This window comes from Pseudorca crassidens, chromosome 7, assembly GCF_039906515.1.
Source record: "Pseudorca crassidens isolate mPseCra1 chromosome 7, mPseCra1.hap1, whole genome shotgun sequence".
NCBI lineage: Eukaryota > Metazoa > Chordata > Mammalia > Artiodactyla > Delphinidae > Pseudorca > Pseudorca crassidens.
In genome coordinates, this window is record NC_090302.1 from 95877551 (window position 1) to 95896228 (window position 18678).

Here is an 18678-nt window from a genome sequence, read left to right on the forward strand (position 1 = left end):
TTTACTTAAGATTTATATATAACTTGAAGACAGACTAGATTTATCTATCAAAGGAATTACAGTATCTAAGTTTTCCTTCCCAAAGACCAGCACCAGATTGAATATAATATTTGTTTGTTCATGTATCTACCATGTGCTTAAAGTAATGCTTCTCAAACTTCATGGTCTCAGAACCCCTTTATACTCTTAGAGAAGGAGGCATTGTTAACATTATATATATCTACCAATAGTTATTCTATTAGAAAATGAAACAAAATTTTTAAAATATTTATTTTTTCATTGAATAATACAAATAAACCCATTCCTGTTAACATAAATGATTACAGACTGATGCCACTTTCTTGGTTCTTGAAAAGATGCTGGCTGTTCTATCCACCACTGCTGCTGTCCCATCAGTGCAAATGCCAACCCAATGAAAAGGGCAAATCACACCTTCCTGCTATGAAAATCATTGTGACTTCATGGATGCCCACCCTGGTGACTGCAGATCACATTTGAGAATCACTGGCTTGAAAGTATATGCAAATAGACAATTTCATAATTATGACTTTATCACAGAATCATAACTTTGGAACAGATAAAAATAAACATAAGGAATTCCTTAAGGGATTAAACTGTTTACTCTGTGGCTCAACAAAGACGTTCTTTTTAATAAAATTAAACTCACTGAGAAAAGGTATCCCCATTAAAATAAATAAACAAAAAACAAAGTAAAATTACAGCATAGATAGTATATACTCAGCTACTTATTTTCTTATTAGCCCATTATAAATTGATCATGACTAGATGTAACATCAAGTAGCAGCTGATTCTGAGCCCATATACTTCCTGTGGAAGTGACAACTGCAGTTGACAAAACACATATCCTACAACCCATCAGTTCTTAGGTATATATACCCTAGAAAATCTCTCAAATATATGCCCAAGGAAATACATACAACATTCAATACAACATGTATAAAAATAGCAGAAAAGTGGAAAAAACCTAAATATCCACTAAAAGGATTAATAATAAAACTGGGACATATTTATACAACAAAATGTTATATGTGCAGCATGAAAATGAAGGAATTAGAGTATAAATATGGATAAATCTAATGATGTTGCAGGATTTACAATTATATAAATAAATACAATATATATTTATCATTATATATAATTACTGAAAGATACACAGGATAATAACCATTTAAATAAGTTTTTAAAAGAAGAATGCTATGTAGGGATATAAAACATACATGGAAATGATAAATTCCAAATTCAATTGGTGGTGACCTCTGTGGGGGAGGGAGAGAGATGTGATTGGCAATAGACACAGAGAACTTCAATCTTATTTGTAATACTGTGTTGCTTAAGTTAAGTGGTGGGTACTCAATATGGTAGGTAGTCATGATTTTTGGATGTCTGATACATGTCTTCATAATTTTTTCCATGGAGAATTAAAATTTAGCATGGAAGAAAAATGTTAGTAGTGTCAAAAGAATTCTAAACTAGTAGGATGTATTTGTTAAAGAAATAATGTTTCAACTCACTGTCATTTAACATTAAGAATATAATTTTAAATTGAGAATATAAAATGTTGCCTAGTGCATGTTAGCTAACACATATAGGTTAATAAAAGTAGCTAAATGTAGTGTGGTATGGGGGAAGGCAATAGACGAAAGAGGAGCCAAAGCAATGAGGAACTGAAAGCTGATGGGACACATAGGGACTCTGGATGAGGTGGTCCTGAAGGAGCCCCTGTAACTCTATCATGGGATCCATCACGTCCTCTGGCCTCAGGGCACCATTAGGGTACCCTCTAACACAGCTCTAACTAGAGCTCCAATAGGGGGCTTTCACCAACATTCTGCCCCTGTGACCACACAGCAGGCTTTGAAAACCACACTCAGGTTAAAGAGACTAGGCTGCTGGAAGCCATGCCAGAACCTAAAGGGAATCAAGGTTTGCTCTTAACACGTGTGGCCCATTAACTGCACACTAGTCCCAGCAGAGAAGTGTAGAAGATGTGTCTCCTTATGGAATGCAGCTTTATCCACACAATGGTATGAGACAGAAAATGAGTATCTTTAAAGTGAAGAAAGAAAATAACTGCCAATCTAGAATTCCAAACAAATCAAACCTATCCTTCAAAATGATGGTGAAATAAAGACATTTTACACACCCACTCACAGACACACACACCCACAAACAACAATTTGTCACCAGCAGACCCACGTGAAAATAAACGCTACAGGGAATTCTTCAAGCAGATTATGAGAGTAGAGTTTTAAAGCTTATTTTATACTCCTTACAAGTGATACGTCTTAAAATATAAGGGCACAGACTGGCTAAAAGGGTAAAAAACTTGCAAACATTAAGCAAAAGAAAACTTGTAAAGTTATCTTCATCTCTGACAAAAGAGAAGTAAGGCAAGAAACATCACTCAAACTAGAGGGTTATTTTATAATAATAAATATGATGATCCATTAAAAAAGCCATAAGAATTCTAAATTGGCATACATAAAAAAGACAGCCCCAAAATACATAAAGCAAAAACTAACAGAACTAAAATGAAAAACTGCCAAGTCTACAACCACAGTGGATTTTAACAGACTTTTCACAGTAACTGATAAAGCAAGCAGTCAAATATCCTTTCAAATATTCCTATCAAGAAATAAAAAATCAGAAAAAATTAATCCCAAAGTAGAAACTGGAGCAAAAAAAAAACTTTTAAATAGAAAACAAATGTGCGAGAGAAAATCAAAATAGTTGGTTCTTTGAAAAACAAACTAAAATAAATAATAGACCTTTTAGCAAGACTCATCATAGATAATCAGAGAAGGCACAAGTCCCAATCGAGAATGAAAAGGAGGGTAATACTAAGGATTTTACAGACAATAAAACAATATTATTAAAAACTTTGGCCCAAAGGATTTGAAAAACGACAGGAAATGAACAAATTCCTAGGAAAACACAACTTATTAAAACTGACAAAGAAATAGAAAATCTGAAAACACAAATACATATTAAAGAAATTGAATATGTAATTAAAAACTTTCCTACAAAGAAAACTGCATGCCCATATGGCTCCAATAGTAAATTCTTCCAAACATATAATGAAAAACATTTACCATCAATCTTAAAAATGCTGACATGGAGAACAGCAAAACAAAAACTTGAACAGAACATTGTAAGAAAAAAACATGACGGGCCAATTTTTCTCATAAATAAAGTCTCAAAAAATCCTAAACAAAGTATCAGTGTATCATACCTAGTAGTAACATAAATAAAATATATCAAGACCAATTTATACTCAGTCAAGATTTATGACTGGACTTACATTTTTAATATTAATTTTTTTAATTTATGAAATTTTTAAATTTATGTAATTGAGAAAGGTGAAAAACATAAATTTTCAGTAGGGTCAGAAAAGTAGTTGATAAAATTCAACACTCATTCTTTAACATCTTCACTGAGGTATAATTTACATAAAATAAAATTCAGTCATTTAAAATACACAATTCAATATTTTTTAAGTAAATTTACAGAGTTGTACAACCATCACCACAACCCAGTTTTAGAACATTTCCATTATCACAGAAAAGGTCCCTCACACCCATATGCAGTCACTCCCTGTTCTCACTTCTAGCCCCAAACTAATCTACTGATATTTTCCTATAACTTTGCCTTTTCTGAACATTTCATACAAATAAACTCATATAATATATGGTCTTCTGTTTCTTTCTTTCACACAGTGTAGTGTTTTTCAGGTTCATCCATGATATAAAGATGAATCAGTATTTTTTATCTTTTTATTACCAAATAGTATTTCATTGTAGGGACAGACATTTTGTTTATCCATTCATTGGTTGATGGACATTTGGGTTGTTTCTACTTTTTTGGCTATTATGAAAAATACTACCATGAACGTCTGCATACAAGTCTTTGTGTAGAGAAATTTTTTCACTTGTCTTGGATAGAGTGAAATTGCTGGGCTATATTGTAAATTTCTATTTAACTTAAAAAAGAAAAGAAGGAAAAAAACCTGCCACTGTTTTCCGTAGTGGCTGCACCACTTTACATTCCTATCAGTAATGCCTAAGGGTCTCTATTGTCCTACAAGGTCACCAACACTAGTCTGCCCTTTTATCATAGCCATTTTAGTGGACATGAAGTGGTATTTATTATGGTTTTAAATTTGCATTTCCCTAATGACTAATGAGGTTAGCATCTTTTCAAGGTGCTTATTAGCCATTCATACAGTTTCTTGAGTGAAATGTCTATTCAAATCTTTTGCTCATTTTTTTGATGGATAATTTATTTTATTCTTACTGGGTTGTAAGAGTTATATCTTGCATGCAAGTCCTTTTTCAGAAATATGATTCAATATTTTCTCCCTGTGGCTTACCTTTTGATGATTCTTGATGGTTTTTCAAAGTTTAATTTTAATGAAGTCCAATTTATCAATTTTTTGTATTTTATTACTTGTACTTTTGGTGTCCTCTCTAATTAACACTCATTAATTAAAAATTCATAGCAAAGAAAAGAATCTTTTTGATTTTATAAAGAGTAATTACAAAATACCTATAGCTAACACCACCTTTAATGGTCAATTACTTCCTCTCAGAGACCAAGAATGAGAAAAGGTATTATTTATCACTTCTACAGATGGGAACAGATGTACTAGTCTGTGTAATAAGAAATTTTTTTTAATTACAAGGAACAGAAGGAAAAAATAAAACTGCATAATTAGCAGATGACTTAATTATACATGAGGAATATCCAAAAGAATTTACAAACCATAAAAATAAGTGAATTTAGTAAGGTTGCTGGATACAGGTTCAATATTTAAAAAATCAACTTTCTATGTACTAGCAAAAGAAATTTGTGAAATTTTAAAAAGATACCATTTATATTAACATTCAAAGATCAAAGAGCCAAGGAATAAATCTAATAAAAGATGTACAAAATCTTGACACTAAAAACCTACAAAATCTAAATTAAAGTCCTAAATAAATGGAGGAATATATCATTTCATGTGCTAGAAGATTCCATACTAAAAGATGTAAATTCTCTCCAAATTAATAGATTCGGTGTGGTTCCAATCAAAATCCCAATGCTTTTTAGCAATTGACAAAGTGGATATGCAAAAGCCCAATAATAGTCAAGATAATCTTGAAGAAGAAAAAGCTGGAGAATTTATATTAAAATAAGATGTATTATAAAGCTACAGTAATTAAGAAAATGGGACACTGGCTCAAAGATAGAGAAACAGAGCAATGGAACAGAATAGCAAGTCCAGAAAAGACCTGCTTGATTTATGACAAAGATGGCACTGCTGGAACATTCCAATAAATGGAGCTGGGACCACTGAAGGTTCATATGGGGAAAAACAATTCTTGACCCTTCATATCATATACACACACAAATCAGTGCATTACAGCCTAAATCTGAAAGGTAAAACAAATAACTTCTAAATGAAAATATCCAAAGATATCTTTAAGATTTTGGTATAGACAAAGATTTTTAAAAGGTTTTTCCAACACTTTTAAAAGGAAAACACTAGAGTTCTTTAAAATTAAAAACTTCTGTTCATCAAAGGACATCATTAAGCGAGTGAATATGCAAGTAAAAGAGTGGGAAATGGTATCTTAAATACATGTGTCCTGTGCATGTAAAGAACTATAAATCAGGAAGAAAAATATAAATAACCCAACTATAAAATATAGGCAAAAGATTCATACAGATAATTCACGAAAGAGAATATAACACTGGCTAATAAAGAGATGAAAAGGAATACAACATGACTAATCATCAAGGAAACACCGATTACAAACACAGATAGTTGGGGCTTCCCTGGTGGCGCAGTGGTTGAGAGTCCGCCTGCCGATGCAGGGGACACGGGTTCGTGCCCCGGTCTGGGAAGATCCCACATGCCGCGGAGCGGCTGGTCCCGTGAGCCATGGTCGCTGGGCCTGCGTGTCCGGAGCCTGTGCTCCGCAACGGGAGAGGCCACAACAGTGAGAGGCCCGCGTACCGCAAATAAAAACAAAAAAAAAAACACCACAGATAGTTTTATAAGCAGTACAGTGCTAAAGTGTTGGTGAAGGTATAGAGCAATGAGAACTTTGATTTAATGCTGCTGGGAGTAAAACTGGTAAAAAAAAAAATCACCATCCCAAGTATACACATCCAACAGAAACACATGATATGTACACTAAAGGACACGTATAAGCATATTCGCAGAAGCATTATTCAGAATAGTTGAAACCAGCAACACCCCAAACATTCATCAACAGCAAAATGAATAAATTGTGAAATATTCCGACAAATATGAATATAACTATTCCTAGACGAACAGTACATACTGAACCCCACAAACGTGTTGAGAAGAAGTCAACCTTAAAAGATACATGCTGGATAATTCCAGTTACATAAAGTTTGAAAACAGGCAAAATTAGTATTTGGTAATAAAAATCAGAAAAACCTCCACTATCTTTCGGGTGAGAGATGGTTAATGATAGGAAGAAGCATAACGGATGAATTATGGTGTGCTGGTAATGGTAGTGTTCATTTCTTAATTTGGGTGGTGATTGCACAGGTGAGTTCATTTTGCAGAAATTTAACTTACAGTTTGTGCAATTTTCCCTATGTATATTATAATTCAATTTAAAAATTTACGTTAAAAAAAATTCCTTCTGCAGCTAATCAGGCCTCTTTTCTCTGTGGAGGCCTGGTGCGCAATGGCTGCAAAAAGCAGCCACACACACACCATTGTAAAGCAATTATACTCCAATAAAGACGTTAAAAAAAAAAAAACAGATAACTAAGGCACTAACAAAAAAAAAAAAAGCTGCTTCCTTGGTAGTGCATGCAGCCTGTTGCTTATATGGGTTGCCCTAAAGGACCTTCGAGACAGCCCTTACCAGTGGACATTCATGTCTGACATCATGCTCTGCCCAATCTAGGCTCCAGACAGGTATACAGGGTGCCTTTGGAAAGCCCCAGCACGCAGTGGCCAGGGTCCACACTGGCCAAGTCATCACGTCCACCCGCACCGAACTGCAGAACAAGGAGCAAGTGATTAAGGCCCACACAGGGCCAAGTTCAAGTTTCTGGGCCCCAGAAGATCCACATCTCCAAGTGGATGAATCTGAAGACATGGTGGCAGAAAAGTGGATCATCCTGGATGACTACGGGTCAAACACATCCCTAATCGTGGGCCCCTTGGACAAAAGGCAGACCCTGCACTCATGAAAGCCGTGGTGCTTTCCCTTCCTTACTCATGCCCACCAATAAATCCAACTTTCCTGCCCAAAAAACAAATGGAAAAAAATGACAAAAAAAATTCCTGACTTCATACACATTACCTGCTCCAGCTACCACCAATTTCTCTCCTCTTTTTTTAAAGCCAAACTCCTCAAAAGGGCTGTCTTTCTGTCTCCCACCCTCTCCTCTTACACTATGTCTCTAAACAAGGGGGACAAAAAGATACTAAAAAATAAATATAATAAATAACCAAGATAAAAAGTGATAAATGTTTGGGAGTAAAAATAACAGGAAAGTGTGACTCTAGAGTGCAGAGGGAAGTAAAGTTGTGAACCACGTTACAATATTAAATAGTATGATCACACTGGTCTTACTGAGAAAGTATAATAAAATTCAGTAAGATCTCTGTAGTCCATATATTCCTGATAATTTAATATTTGGTTCTAAGTTACATATTTTTAATTATTTGTATTGCTTTTGCAGTATCTACCGCAAACTCTTTTCAACTAAATATGTAGTAATCAGAAACATAACACCCCAAGTAGACAATGCATGGAGTTAATATACCATTTAACAATTCTGAGAATATAGTTCATTTAAATATTGCCCACTAAAATGGTCCTCTCCTAAAATACTTGGACCTTTTTTTATAAATTCCTTCTTTTGAATATGCTTTAGGATTACTATGTAGTAAATTTCTACCTACTTACGTTTGTCGCGGACTAGTCCAGTGAGTAGAAAAGTTATGTAAAACAATGATAATATTCTTTGTTGTACACTGCAGGATACCTAGCTTTCTTGGCCCCCAGTAACCAAATGATAGTAAAGCCTCTCAGTCATTGTGACAAGCAAAAATGTCCCCCTAAATTCTAATATCTTCCCCAATGAGTGTTACCATCCCTCTTGAGAGCTAATGCTCCAAGTCAGTGGTCTTCAACATTTTTTGTTCCCATTACAGCTGAAAAGAATTTTGAAAAATGATGCATTCCCTTGAACAGTTTTATATTGACATCTAAAATTTTTCATAACTTAAATAGTTGCAAGGATTGCCGTGCACTATAAACACTGGCACCTTAAAATACAACTGATATATATCATTGTCAATGCATCCAGTGGAATCTACATACCAGCGACTTGACTCTCAAAATCATTCATGTCTAAAACAAGAAACAAATCCTTGCTTAACGATAAGAAATACTATGGCATTTATTTTCTTTATGAACAACTTTATGAAGTGTTGTATTTCTACAACACTTTGCTGCAATTTTTTTCTGATGCAATCAGCTTTTATGCTTAAAATTCTTCTTTTGACCACTGTCACATTTCTTTGCAACAAAACATATATATTGTATAAACTGAATTAATTTTTACTAAATTCCCTGTAACCATGAAGCACTAAGTTTAGAAGTTTTCCTCTGGACTAACTTTTAATTACAAGCATTATTAGCATAAAATTGATTAAATATATTATAAATCTGATAACAACTAGACATTAAAAGTAAACTTTTTTGGGAAAAGTATCTCAATGAGATAGATAAGACGACCTCCCCTTCTTCCATTATTTCATATATCTATGCATGAAAATCATTTATTGCTAGAATACTTCAGCAATGTCACCCAATTCTTTCAACTCCTTTAAAGCCAGCTCTTGAAAAATCACATAGTAATCAAGAAGCATTTAAAAATTCCATAAAAACTTTACTGTCCTTAAATTAAGCTGAAAGCAATGAATTGGAAACTGCCAGAATAAGAATAGGATCCTAGTTAAAATTCTCAACATTAGCATTTTAAAATACCCCTTTTATAGCAATTCAGACCTTTCTTCATCCCTGGGTCAAGGAAGCAAAAAAAGGCAAAATCAGGATTGACTACTGTAAAGTGCAAGAAGAGCAACTATGAAAGAGAAGATGGTAAAGAGTAACTTAACCTGCAGATCAGCCTGAAAAGTTCTACAAAAAAGTACATATAAGTTATCAGCTAGGTCCCTTTTAAACAATCTGTATCTCCTGAATGCCTAGAGGAGAACCCAACCTCAGTCTGGGGGATAATTGCTTTAAGTCATTTCCCTCGGAGTACAGGTGCTGGAATTACCTGTTCCATGAAATGTCTGGATAGAATGTTCCTCTGCAGTCATGGAGACCAAGTGTTTTCATTGTTATGGGACGAGTCAGGTTTTCTATTTAAGTCAGTTTTGGTTAAGTTTTATTTTCTAATAATTTACCTATTCCACTTAAAATTTCAAATTCACTGTTATCAGTTATTCTTAATATTATCTTACCAGATTAATCTCTGTAAAGTTTATACCTATGAGATCCTTTTTCAATTTGAATATTGTTTAGTTATTCCCTCACCCTTGATAAATCTTGTCAGAAATTTGGCTATTTGACTTTTGAGGAACCAACTTTGGACTTTATTATCCTATTACTTACTGTGTATTTTTCCAAGTCATAAGTTTATGTTCATCTTCAGTTCTTTCCTTCTACCCTATCTGGGTTTATTCTGTAGTCACTTCTATCATTTTTAAAAATTGGATTCTTAGTTTATTCATCTTGAGCATTTATTCTTTCTTAAAGTACAATCTAAACTATATTATACAACTTTTAAAGTATTTTGTTAGAATTTAGTTCTGAATATGTTCTAATTTCCATTAAGATTCCTTTGTTGAGCTGTAAGTTATTTAGAAGTTATTTTAAATTCCCCACGTAGGGGACTTTTTCTAATTACCTTTTGTAAATGACTTGTATCTTATCTGCCTGTAGTCACAGAATTCAGCCTTTGAAATCTGTGCAGGTTTTACAGCCAAGCAGATGGTTAATTTTCATGAATATTCCACATGTGCTTAAAAGAGATGCACAGTCATCAACTGCTGAGGGCAATGATCCACACAGGTACATTACATTAACCCTCAGTAGGCCAGGAAAAATAATCAACACCCTTTATCAGCTGGGCTGATAGACTCTTTGTATTAATATTTTATTTAAAATTTAGGTCATTTTATAAATAATTTACAGAAAAATAAAAGGATAATAAAAAATCAAATTAGTTGGAAATTTCAGTCAAAATTTAAATACATAAAATCCATATATTTTTATATTTTCCTGGTATGTGCATATATGTGTATTACACATATACATACCTACAAATGCATAGTGTATGCATATATGCACTCACATACTTACATATATCACATACACACACGAACACATATGAAAAGGGTTATATCATTTGAATGAAACTGGTCATCAACTGACACACATGAACCTGGGACACACAGTTTTATAAAATCTGATTCCAGATTTCAAATATAGCTCTACTAAATGATCATTACTTCTGCTTCTTCTTGAACTTGCATTGTAGACATGCTGTGCTTTTGAAAATTTGGATGGCCCATAAACTTGTTGAGGACAGCCATATTCATTGTTCCCTGATTGTAAATATTCATTTTTAGATTTATAAATATCCATCAGAATGATCAATGATTTGTTTTCTTTTCTAAACCATAGAGTCCCCTCCTGTCACCTCTGTATACACACCTGCCTTCAACACTCTTCAATTACAAGCTGTATCAAGTAAATGCTCATGTACATCATCATATGAAATGCAAGAATATGTCACATATCCTTTTGGAAAAACTGAATAGTCCAACTTCTTGTCACAAAATACTGCATGGTGAAGTCCTTCCTACCTAATGACTAACTGGATGCAGATTCCATACTTCCTTTATAGAAACCACAGAAATATACTGCTCACTCATCAATTCTTGAGTTCAAGAAAATTAATCTAGGATATTGTCATCTGATGACTCACAGTCTAAGATTTCACTCATAAGATCAAGTTCACCATCATGATTAGGGCCTACAGTCTGCTGTCTCTTTTGACCATTATTTTACCCACCTAATAACTGTGAAATGTCTTCCTCTGTCAACTTTTCTACTCTTGTACCATTATGTGTAGAAAATGAAAAATTCTAAATTCTCAGCTGTGTTCAGTGATAACTAAAAGAATGACTACAAAGATGGTACCTCCAGACTTCAGTTATATTTTCTTAAAATATGTGCAACTCTTGAGGCAATGCAATAAAAAAAAAAAAGATAATGCAATAGCAATGATTTGACCTCTACAACATCTTTCTAGACAATTCCATCTTTCTTCCATGTTCTTATTTTAGTTTTTCATAGCATAGTTGGGAATAATTAAAGAGTAATGATAAAAATCATTCTTAGGATGATGAAATTACCAATATAAAGATACAGTGATATGAGATAAGAACCCACAGCATCTTAGATTCATAAAAAGCTCCAATGAACCCATACAGTAACTGCAAGAGAAAAGGAGTTTTAATTTTCTTTTTTAAATTTTCTGTTCTTCAGAAGACCTCTAAGAAAGAATGAAAGCCATAAAACATCAATCCATACAAGCAAAATTGTTCAAAAAAGAAACTAGTAAATTAAATCTGGATCCAGGGGACTCTGACGATATAAGGGTTAAGTTTACTAACTGACATATTCAAATCTCCTATAGACTTACTTTTTCCTTGTTTAATCTATCATCAACTAAGAAAAGTGCTAAAAATTCCCATTATGGTGGTGGATTTGTCCATTTTTCCTTAGGGTGATACCAATTTTTGCACTGTATATTTTGAGGCTGTTTCTAACAGCAAAAAAGTTGAGAATCATCATATCTACAAGGGAAATTGAATCTTTTATGATTACGTAGTGACCTTCTTTAACTCTAATAATTACTATCTCTAATAAAAATTTGTTTTAAAGTCTATTTCATTTGATATCAATATAGTTATACCAGCTTTCTTTTAGTCAGTATTAGACTGGTATATCTTTTTCTACTCTTCAACTTTCAATGTCCTTATGCTTTAGGTGTTTCTTACAAGCAGCTTAGTGATAACTTTTCTTAAGCCAGCCGTTGCTTGTGTTCTAATTCAAGAATTTAGTACACTTACATTCACTATGATAGGTAATAAATTTGAATTTATTTCTACAATTACATTTTAGGATATTTAGCCCATTAGTTCTTTTTTTTCTCCCTCCATCTCCCTCCCTATTTTTTAACCATCTTCTGGATTGACTGTTTTACTTGTTCTTATTTCATTTACTCAGAAGTTTAAATACCACCTGTATACCAATGTCAAAATTTTTACCTCACGCCCAGACCTCTACCCTGAACTAACTACAGACTCCTAAATTCAGCTGTCTATTAGACATATCCAGTTGAACGTCTAATATGCATCTTATAAACACAATAAACCCTCCCCTCCCCCAACCATTAAATTTCCTCCCCAGAATATGCTCCTCTTGCATTCTTCCACGCCTCAGTTAATGCTAACCCCATCCTTTCAATGTTCTGATCAAAACAGAATCAACCTTTATTCTTCTCCCTCATACCCCTTCCTTTTCATCAGTAAATCCATGTCTCCACCTTCAAAATACATGTAGAATCCAATAATTTTTCACCACCTCCACTACTACACTGGTCCAAGTATGATCTTACCTGCAGGGGATCAAAGACAGAAGTTCTGGAACAGTCTATTCTTGACACACAGCCAGAGCAAGCCTTTTAAAATTTAAGTCTTTTCAGCTTAAAACACCCCAGATTCTCTTTTCACTCAAAGTAGAAGTGAAAATTCTATGTCACTTGGACTCCTACTACTTCTGTGACATCACCTCCTAGAACTCATCTTGTCCACTGGGCTCCAGAGATACTAACATTCTTGCTCTCCCATTATCTTGCAAAGTGTGATGTTCCCTCCAGGCTCCATTCTTTTTTTATTTTATTTTTTATTTTTTAACATCTTTATTGGAGTATAATTGCTTTACAATGGTGTGTTAGTTTCTGCTTTATAACAAAGTGAATCAGTTATACATATACATATGTTCCCATATCCCTTCCCTCTTGCGTCTCCCTCCCTATCCCACCCCTCTAGGTGGTCACAAACCACCTAGCTGATCTCCCTGTGCTATGCGGCTGCTTCCCACTAGCTATCTATTGTAGTGAGGTGGATAGTCCTAGAGTCTGTCATATAGAGTGAAGTAAGTCAGGAGAAAAACGAATACCGTATGCTAATACATATATATGGAATCTAAGAAAAAAAAAATGTCATGAAGAACCTAGCGGTAAGATGGGAATAAAGACACAGACCTACTAGAGCAGGCTCCGTTCTTGCTTACCTCTCTGCCTAAAACACTCTTCCCCAGGTATCCACAAGGAAAGTTTACTTCTTCCAGTGAACTTCTTCAGGACTAGTTCACTTCTTCCAGGACTCTACTTATTTATCTCCTTCTCAGAGAGGTTTTCCCTCTTCACCATATATGAAACAGCAACCCTCTATGCCAGCCACAAGAACTCATTCTTCTTGCCCAGTTTTATTTGTATTCAGAGCATTCATCTGACACAGTACACATTTACGTTAATTTTTTTTTCACTGCCTCCCCTACCCCCATGCCTATGGAGGCTTCACAAGAGCAGGTGATTGCTGTCTTACTTACTGCTGTATTCCCAGATCCTAGAATAGTCCCTAGCCCATGACAGGCTCTCCTCCAAGAAATATGATGAATAAATAAATGAATAAATGAAAGAAATCCATGTGTTTTCTTTATAGCTGGCCCTAATGAAGACAATTTATAGTAGGAATTTTAAAACTCATGAATATTGGCTGTCTACTTAGCATCTACCGCCCTCCTCCCACCTCCTAAAGGTGGCCTTATTTTTGTTGTCTGCCTCTACCGTCCCCACCCCCCACATTCCATGTACTTTGAAAGAAGTTAAATCCATTCCCATAGCACATCAGCATAGTTTCTTCCTCTGAGAGGTCAAATCAAGATCAATCTGAGGGTTCCAGCTTGGATTTGGGCAAAAGTGTTCTCTTCTCTTCATTTCAACATCGTCATACATGGATAGGAGGCCCTGAACTACTGAAGCTTCAGGCTACCAAGCTGGATGAAGGTGGCATATAGAAGACAGTGAAGCCAAAGGAATTTCGTAACAGCCCAGAATCACTGAATTAGAGCAATCCTAACTACCTTGTAGTTTAAGTCAACTTGAATCAATTTTTCTGTAACCTGAAGCTGAGAGATTCCCATCTGATGCTTATTATCTACTAGATGATATATTACAAATGATAACAAATGGGTCAGATTCACTCTACATCTGTTCTCAAGGAATGGGACTGATTGATGAGGGCACTGGTTAGCCCTAATTATTACATGGAATTTCTAGCCAAGGTTTAGCGTGGGAGAGAACCAAATCAGGTTCAGGAACATAATCTTCTTGTTATGACTACCTTCATAGCTTCTAAAACTTTAATAGCAACACTAAATTCTCAAGTACTTTTAGCTTAGATTTCTTCATCCTGGATCTGAAACCACCTTTTATCCAATTAAACATAAAATTTCAATCTATAAAAAGTTACAGGGACTTAACAGTTTCTGGTTCCACATACAAGGAGCTTAGAAGTTGTCACTCTGTCCTAACAACAAGTAAAAAGCTGAATAGACTGAATCAACAACTCTTCTAGGATCTGAAAGAGAGGTGAGGAGGACACAGGGCAAACCACTGCTCCCAAGACTGAAGAAACAAACAGACAGATACAGAGAATCACAACATACCAGAGCAGAGACTCAGGATGAGTGGAAACCAGTGCCAGGGTCAGAAAACCTGAACTGCAATTGATGAACTGCTGGAGGCTCAGTAGGAACAACTCTGAGGGTTAAAAACTCTAGGGGTACCCCACAGTTTTCTGAGGTTTACCTCCAAGAGCCTAACCAGCTTCTCAAAATAAATACTGGAGAAAAATCCCCTCCTCCTTCTAACAGAGGAAGGGGCAAATGAACCATTTTGAAATACCAGAGCACTCTATTCTTAACAAGGCCTGCCTTCAGGGAAAACTGATAAACCAAAGCCTAACTGACCTGGAGGAAGGGAAACACCAAACTCCAGCCCACTCTAGTCATCCAGTCCCACCTAAGGGGGCAAAAAAAACCCTGAGAAACACTTGTGAAGTTCACAGAGGCATAGGCTCACTAAAAGCCTGAAACTAATCATAGCACAATAGAACACTTCCCCTCCCCCCAGCACCTTACTGCATTACTACAGGCCTATTCACAGCCTTTACCCAGTACATCATGTCAGGCTATCAAGAAAATATTAAAAGGCATACCAAATCACAAAAACACAATTTAAAGAGACAGACCAAGCACCAGAACCAGACGTAGCAGACATGTTGGAATTATAAACCAGGAATCTGAAACAAATTGTTAAGGGCTATAATGAATAAAGCAGACAGCATGCAAGGGCTCCAATGAATAAAGCAGACAGCATGCAAGAACAGATGGGCAATGCAAGCAGAGATGGAAACCCTAAGAAAGAAAAGAGATGCTAGAGATCAAAAACTTTGCAAAAGAAATGAACACTGGCTTTGATGATCTTCTCAGTAGACAGGACAGAGCTGAGCAACCAATCTCTGAGCTTGAGGATGTCACAATAGATTCCAAAGATGAAAAAGGGAACAAAGACTGAAAAACAAAAAACAAAAACAAAAACACCAACATCAAAGGACTGAGAGACAACTACAAAAGGTATAATATGTGCGTAATGGGAATACCAAAAGGAGAAAAAAGGGAAAAAGAAACAAAAGAAACATCTGGAACAATAATGACTGAGAATTTCCCCATATTTATGTCAGACGCCAAACCACAGATCCAGAAAGCTCAGTGAAAACCAGGCAGAGAACACCAAGAACACCAATGCAAAAACCAAGCAACCAACAAATAAAAAAGAAACTACCTAGGCATATTTTCAAACTACCAAAAGTCAAACATAAATTCTGAAAGAAGCCAGAGGAAAAATACATCTTACCTATAAAAGAACAAAGGTAAGAATTACATCTGGAATCTCCTCAGAAACCATGCAAGCAAGGAGTGGAGTGAAATATTTCAAGTGTTGAGAGAAAAAGAATACCAAACCTAGAATTCTGTACCTGTGAAATTATCCTTCAAAAGTGAAGGAGAAATAAAAACTTTATCAGAGGTGCTTCCCTGGTGGCGCACTGGTTAAGAATCTGCCTGCCAATGCAGGGGACACAGGTTCGAGCCCTGGTCCAGGAAGATCCCACATGCCACGGAGCAACTAAGCCCATGTGCCACAACTACTAAGCCTGTGCCTGTCTAGAGCCCATGAGCCACAACGACTGAGCTCGCGTGCCTAGAGCCAGTGCTCCGCAACAAAAGAAGCCACTGCAATAAGAAGCCCACGCACCACAACAAAGAGTAGCCCCCACTTGCTGCAACTAGAGAAAGCCCACGCACAGCAACAAAGACCCAACGCAGCCAAAAATAAAATAAAATAATACATTTAATAAAATAATACATAAAATAAAAAAATACATTTATAAAAAAACAACTTTATCAGATAAACAAAAACTGAGGAAATGTGTTGCCAACAGACCTGCCTTGCAAGAAATATTTTAAAAAATATTTAGAGGGAAGGAAAATTATATAGTCAGAAACTTGAATCTACATAAAGAAAGTGCATCAAAGAAGAATAAGTGAAGGTAAAATAAAAACTTTTACTTTTCTTATCCTTAATTGACCTAACAGGTAACAATGTGTTCAAAATAATAATAGTATTTGATTATGTTTACCTATGGATATATCTTACATATATATGAGTATGTGTGCCTATATGTATATAAACATATATAAAAGAAACAATTAATAGCTATTGTAAAGGATGGAGGGGAAGAATTAGGATTATTTTGTTATTATAATGTATCACACTACCCATAAAGCAGTATTATTCTAAAGTGGACTTAGATTAACCATAAATGTATATTGCAAACTCTAGAGCAACAATAAAAAAAAAGGAAATATAACTGACATGCTAAGAAATGAGAGAAAATGGAATTACATAAAATGCTCCAATGCCTTTTGAAAACCACAAAAGGCAAAAAAGAGAAGAAATAAAAAGGAACAAAGAACAAGGGCAACAAATAGAAAACAGTAACTAATATGGTAGATATTAATTCAACTATATCAATGATCACTCTGAATATCAATGTCTAAATGCAGCAATAAAAAGACAGAGATTGTCAGAGCTGATAAAAAAAAAAAACCACTGAACTACATATGACTACAAGAAATCCACTTTAAATATAAACACACATATAAATTAAAAGTAAATGGATAGAGAAAAACATACCATGCTAACACTAATCAAAAGAAAGCAAGAATAGCTATATTAATTTCAGATACACATACTTCAAAGCCAAGAAAGCTATCAGCAATAAAGAAGGACATTACATAATGATAAAGGGGTCAAATCTCCCAGAACACATACCAATCCTTAACACATATAACAGCCAAGCATCAAACTACGTGAGGCAAAAACTGATAGAACTGAAAGGAAAAACAGAAGAATCCATTACCATAATTAAAATTTCAATATATCTCTATCAGAAATGGACAGATCCAGTAAGCAGAAAACCAGTACAGACGTAACTGAACTCAACAACACCATCAATCAACTGGATATAACTGACATTTATAGCCTACTTCATCCAACAACAGCAGGATACACATTCTTCTGAAGCTCACATGGAACATTCACCAAGATAGGCCCCATTTGGGGCCATAAAGCACACCTTAACAAATTTTAAAGAAAAGAAATCATACAATGTCTACTCTCAGTCCACAAGAGAATTCAACAAGGAATCAAGAACAGAAAAATAACTGGAAAATCCCAAAACACTCAGAGATTAAACAACACACTTCTAAATAATACGAGTCAAAGAAGAAATCTCAAGCACTATAGAATTTTAAAAAACATTTCATTCAATAAAAATAAATGAATAAATAAAAGAAATCTCAAGAGAAATTTTAAAATATTTTGAAGAAAATGAAAACACAATTTATCGAAATCTGTGGTATACAGAAAAAGCAGTGCTTAAAGGAAAATTTATACACCACTGAATGCATATGTTATGAAAGAATATCTAAAATCAATACACTAGAAAAAGTGCAAATCAAATCCAAAGTAAGCAGAAGAAAGAAATAATAATAAAACAGAAATTATGAAATTGAAAACAAAAACAGAGAAAATCAACAACAAAAAAGGCTGGTTCCTTAAGATCAATATAATAAATAAGCTTCTAGCCATACTTATGAAGGAAAAAGGAAAGAGGACACAAATGATTTTTAGTATCAGAAATGAAAGAGGTGACACTGCTACAGATCCCACAGATGTTAAAAGAATAACGAAAAAGAATACTATGGGGCTTCCCTGGTGGTGCAGTGGTTGAGAGTCCGCCTGCCGATTCAGGGGACACGGGTTTGTGCCCCGGTCCGGGAAGATCCCACATGCTCTTCCCACATGCCACGGAGCGGCTAGGCCCGTGACGCATAGCCGCTGAGCCTGTGT

General features: G+C 34.9%; 1 protein-coding gene and 1 pseudogene across 10 annotated transcripts in view; one reads left to right on the forward strand and one right to left on the reverse strand.

Annotated features, from left to right (window-relative positions):
• The window catches only part of AUH (AU RNA binding methylglutaconyl-CoA hydratase), a 162113-nt gene that overhangs the window by 106032 nt on the left and 37403 nt on the right, over positions 1–18678 (reverse strand). The gene's annotated exons all lie outside the window — the stretch shown is intronic.
• LOC137228447 (small nucleolar RNA SNORA70) lies at positions 6802–6903 on the forward strand (annotated as a pseudogene).